A 6,063-nucleotide genomic window follows, 5' to 3' on the forward strand; every position below is an offset into this window, starting at 1 on the left:
GCCTGGGGCGAGCGCGACGGACGCTGTCCGAGGTGCTGAAGCGTGTTTGGCGCTGCTCGAACACCCGCGCGGAAAAGAGGAAAGGACAGCGGCGCGGGCTGAGCGACTGATCCCGACGCTGCGGCGACTGCAGCAGCTGCGGAGTCATGAGCGGGACCTACGCGTCCTACCCCTCCCACCGCCCCCGCTTCCTGACGCTGCCGAGTCGAGCGCGCGCCTCCTGCCGCGCGCGCCTGCGTTGGCGTGAATGCTTTGAGTGCGCGCGAGCGAGCGAGCGAGCGAGGAGCGCTCACGAGGGTGAGTGCACGCGCGTTAGCGTTAAGCGACCCAGGGACAGTCACCCGTGTGGTCCCAGACCCTCAACAGCTGAACTTGGAAGGCTAAAGGGTTTTCCTATCACCGCGTGCTGCTGCATCCTTGCGTGTATTTCAACAGGAGGGGATGTGAGCTGTGCATGCTTGCCTGTGCGTGCGCGTGTAAGTCCTTACCCATAGTTTGTAATGCTTTGGGACTTGATTCTTCCAAGGACAGGGAGAGGCCCTATCACTTATAGACCTTTGGGGGAAGGACATTGGTGCCCCCCTCCAGACAGGGCCCAGTAATGTAGGACAGAGTTGGGCACATCTGTAATCTCAGCACGCTAGGAGACCGAGACAGGATTGCCTGGAGTTCAAGACCAGCTTGTGCTACATAGTAAGTATCAAGCCAGCTAGTGAGGTGGAGGTGGGGGTGGTGGGGGGGGGGGGGTAGAGGGTGGGGTAGCCACACCCTCTTGGATATGTGATTTGAACTTCCCTCTGGAGGTTAAGAATTGGTGTGACATTGGCTGTCCTACTACAGAGTGGTACCTTCTAGGAAACCCGAGGAAGACCAAGGATAGAGTGAGCTGTTTGCAGCAGCAAAAACAAGGCTAGACATCAGGCAGCACAGCAGGCTCCTGTCTGTCATGTCTGAGCTAAGTATTCGTATTTCCTGCTTCTTCTCTTAGACTTCTCTAACGCGTTGCCAGGTCCTGCTCCCAGCTGTTAGTTCCCAGAGCTCCTCTTGTTCCTCCAGGCCTGGTGATCCTAATTCTTTGTCCCTCTTCAGCCCTATAGACTACAGCCCTTCCCAAATTCAAAGAACAGCTGAAGCCCCACCCCTGCTGGTGACATCACTATTTCCAATAGCAACCAAGGATTTTGCAGGCTCCACTGTAAATGCTTCCTAGGGGACAAAGCAGGTGGTCTCCACACCTAAGTGCTGAGCAGTGCAGGGGGGAATCCTGGACCATCAGGTTCCTCTTGCTAAAACTGTCTTCCTGGAGCAGATGACAGGCAGGCTGGTGGCATTGTCTGAGCACCCCTGTCTTGACCCCCTTTCTTCTCTCTGCCACCTGGAGGTTACATGCCTGCATACTATGTTCTGGCATTGAGGAACACAGGGGAAAGAGCTCCAGCCTCAGGGCCCTGGTGCTGCAACAGTTTTCAGGAGGCCTAGAACTGACACCATCTGCAGATGAGTTGGAGCCACCTCCAGATGTCTATTGCTTCTGGCAAGTCAGGTCCTGGAGACTGTGTAGAGAGTTCCTCCATGACTGGGCAGGAGCCTCCAGTCCACCCCATGCCCCTAGGGGGGCTGGACACTGCTTCTACAGGCACCGTAGAGCTTACTGCTGAATATTCAGAGATCAGGAAGCTATTCTTTCCAACCAGGAATCTGAAATTGACCATGGTAGAGTTACTTATTTATACCATAGAAGACTGACAAGCAATGGGGCTTCCCTCCCCACTTTCTAAGAGCCCATTTCCCAGCATACAACTGCCCCTCTCACTCAGGCTGTGGGTCCTCAATATTTTGGTCTAAACTCCTTGGGAAGGTCCCAATAGTGAGGACAAGGAGGAGGCCTACCTCACCCATCATCTTTTTTTTTTTTTTTTTTTTTTTTTTTTTTTTTTTTTTTTTTTTTTTTTTTTTTACTCTGCTCCTAATTATTCTTTGGGGTCTTCTTCCATACCCACCCCACCCCCACCCCTGTCATGGCTGGCTGCAGGCATGGAAGATACAATCTTGCTGCAATCACAGACTGACTGACTTGGGTTGGGACCTCTCTAGGTCCCAGGAAGACAAAGGCTGTGAACATGACCAAAAATGATTAGGAGTGTCCTGTGGTGGGTGCCCAGGTTGGGATTGAGGCCCAGTTCTGCCCCTAGGCCACTGTGGCAAGTCCTGCTCTGCAAAGAGCACATGGGAAGGAGGCCGTGGATGCTCTCGATTCTCTCCATGCTCATCCTCTGCTTAGGCCATTGCAGCCCTATCATGAAGGGGGTTTCCCTTTCAAACTCCTAGTTTAAATCTATCAGACACAGGGCCCATTGACCTCAGTTCATGGAAAATATGGATTGAAGCTGGGTGGAGCAGTGCTTGCCTTTAATTAAAAAACAAAACAAAACAAATGACAACAAAAAACAAACAAAAACCCAAACAGCAAATATGGAATTGTAGATTTTTTTTTGTTTTTTTTTTTTGAGTTTTGGGTTTGTTTTGTTTTGTTTTGTTTTGTTTTGTTTTTGTTTGTTTCTTTGAGACAGGGTTTCTCTGTGTATCCCTGGCTTCCCAGGAACTCACTCTGTAGATCAGACTGGCCTCAAATGTAGAAATTCCTTGCCTCTGCCTCCCAAGTGCAGGGATTAGAATCATGTGCTGACACTACCTGGACAAATATGAATTTATTAGCCAATCCAGACTGGCCCATTGGGTTCTGCCCTCGTATCTCAGATCAGAAGATGGGATAATAAAGGGGCTCTGCATTCTCTCTAGAGGTGAATTCCTGCAGCCTAGGCTCAGTGTCAACTATAGATACATTTTTACCAAGCAGCAGTCAGTTTCCAAGGAAGAAGCTAACAGTCCCCAAACAGAGCCATATGCAGACGTCTCTACCCATACTGATCTGTGGGCAGAGGATAGGCCTTTACCTGATGCTCAGCTGCTGGAGGCCACTTCTGCTTGGACTGGGGGTTGGGGAGAGCCAGCAGTAGGCCTGGCCACTAGGTAAAGTGATCTGGGGCAGCCAAGGGCCTCACAGAGAACAGCCAGTTACCAGCAAGAATTCTGAACCAGCCTGTATCATCTCCTGACCACCATATCAGTCTCCACTGTTCACTGCCTGGCTCCACCACCACCCCTCCTCCCTGTCCCTGTCCTCTCTGACTCTGCATGTAGAGAAGAAAGTCCTAGAACTTTGAGTGCTCCAAATGTCAAGCTTATGGTTATCACACTTTTTGAAATAGGCATAGAGCAAAGGATTCAGTCCTTAGGTGTCATTTCAGGATCTCTGCTACTGCAGACTTGGTGGTTTGGGCTGCCTTCTTCATGCCACATGTCAAATCAGCCAACTGGAAAGAATGTCCTCTTAAGGGTTGACTGGAAGCTCTCCCTTCTCTGGTTAAGGCTATTAAAGATAAAGGTAACAAGGCCTCTTTCCCCAGAAGCAGAAGTTCATGTGTATGAGAGTATGTGTGCACACTATGTATTTATATGTGGGGATGCACATGTGTGTGTAGTGCATTGTGTATGTATTCATGTATATGGGTACATAGGTGTGTGTTTGTGTGTGTGTGTGTGTGTGTGTACCTACATGTGTGTAGGCCAGAGGTCAACATATGGTGTCTTTCTCAACCACTCTCCACATTATTTTTTAATATGTGTGTATGACTGTGCAGGCATGTGGAGATCAGAGGACAATTTGTGAGAATTGATTCTATCCTTCCATTGTGTGAGCCCCAGGAATACAGCCTAGGTTATCAGGATTGACTTGGCAACAAGCACCACTGAGCCACCTTGCCTTTCAGCTACCTTTTTTTTTTTTTTTTTTTTTTTTTTGAGGCAGGGTCTCTCGATGAGCCTGAAGCTTACCAATTTGACTAGACCAGCTGACCAGCAAATCTCTAGGCTCCTACTGGACCTAGCATCCATAATATAACATTGCAGGCACATGCCAACATGACCTGCTTTTTTATGTGGGTCTGGGCCCCACGCTGAAGTCCTCATGCTTGCACATAAGCACTTCACGGGCTATTATCTACCCAGCCTCTGGCCGTTCTTGTAAGTAGGTCAGAAGCAATGATGCTTTCACTTTAATTGGGATCTGTATAAAGGGATGTTTTTACTTTAGTGTCCTGGCATCTAGGTCCTAGAAAAAGATGCTGCTTAAGCTTTTACAAACCTTTCTCTTTGTAACTGGATGGGCAGGGTGAGCCCCCATTGTCTCCTTTGCTGGCAATCTGGAGTGTTGCCAGGAGGGTACAGTAGTGCAGTTAATATTGCACTACTGGGTACTGGGTTTACTTATTAGGGGTGCTCAGGTCCAACTTTAGAAGAAATTTCCAGGACTCCCCAGGAAAACCATTCACACTTCTGATTAAGACAAATGCTGCTCTGTGTCCCTCATTGGAGCTCCTGGAGTCCTTTTGCTCCTCCCACTCATTTAAATGATGCCACAGCTTCACATTTCCTGGGGGCTTGCCAGGGCTCTCTCCTCTGCTAGGGCTGGAATGATGGCTCAGTGTTGGCTAGTTTCAAGTCAACTTGACATAAGCTGGAGTCATCTGAGAGACGGTAACCTTGGTTAAGAAAATTTCTCCCTAAGATCCAGCTATAAGGCATTTTCTTAATTATTGATTGATAGGGGCGGGCCCAGCCCATTGTAGGTGGTGCCATCCTTGGGCTCTGTAAGAGCCCAAGGGTCCTGGGTTCTATAAGAAAGCAGTCTGAACAAGCCATTAGGGGAAAGCCGGTAAACAGCACCCCTCCACAGTCTCTGCATCAGCTCCTGCCTCCAGGTTCCTGTCCTATTTGAGTTCCTGTCCTGACTTGCTTCAATAGTGAAAGTGTAAACCAATTAAACCCTTTCCTCCCCAGTTTGCTTTTAGGTCATGGTGTTTGATTGCAGCAATAGAAACCCCAACTAAGACAGTGGTTAAGAGCACTTGTTGCTCTTTACAAGACCCTGGTTCAGTTCCCAGACACATAGTGGTTTATATAATTATCTGTAACTCCAGTCCCAGGGGATCCTAAGCCCTCTTCTGATCACCACAGACACCAAGCATGCATACATATGTATGGTGCACACACATACAAGTAGGTAGAAAACTCATACAGATAGAATAAGTTACGTTTTTTGAGAGACGAGGTCCTTCTTTTATTTTAAGATTTTTATTTATTTATTGTGTATACAACATTCTGCTTCCATGTATATCTGCACACCAGTAGAGGGCACCAGATCTCATAACGGATGGTTGTGAGCCACTATGTGGTTGCTGGGAATTGAACTCAGGACCTCTGGAAGAGCAGTCGGTGCTCTTTACCTCTGAGCCATCTCTCCAGCCCTGAGACAGGGTCTTTCTATGTGGCCCTGGCTGGCCTTGAACTCACAGAGATCCACCAGCACACACAGAGACTGGACAATAAATGATACAGCTAGCTCTCCCAGGACTTGATAATTATCCCAATCTTTTTCAGGGTCCTCTAAAGATGCTGTCACCCCCAGACAGCAGAAAGTAATTTTAAGAACACAATGCCCACATTCCCAAGAGGTGGGTGGGCAGTTTCTGGATTATGGATATTTTTCATTGTTTAGGGAAATTGGTTACAAGTTGTTATTGGTAATGGTCAGAAAAAAAAAAAAAAAAAGCTGACCGGTTGTGGTGGCACATGCCGGTAGGATTTGCTGAAGGAGGCAGAGGCAAGAGTATCACAAGTTCAAGGCCAGCCTGGGCTACACATTTTGCCAGGCATTGGTGGAGCACACCTTTAATCCTAGCACTCGGGAGGCAGAGGCAGGTGCATCTCTGTGAGTTCGAGACCAGCCTGGTCTACCAAGCGAGTTCCAGGACAGGCTCCAAAGCAATACAGAGAAACTCTGTCTCAAAAAACCAAAAAAAAAAAAAAAAAAAGCTGAACAAAGATTAGATTCATGGATCTTGTTCTAAAAAGAAAAAAGGGGGGATACAGAAATAGAATAAAAGGGTAGATTATTGAATCTACTTTTAAACCAAAAAAGCAACTACTAGTTTTAAATATCTT

Source organism: Cricetulus griseus, chromosome 6 (assembly GCF_003668045.3).
Source record: "Cricetulus griseus strain 17A/GY chromosome 6, alternate assembly CriGri-PICRH-1.0, whole genome shotgun sequence".
Lineage (NCBI taxonomy): Eukaryota > Metazoa > Chordata > Mammalia > Rodentia > Cricetidae > Cricetulus > Cricetulus griseus.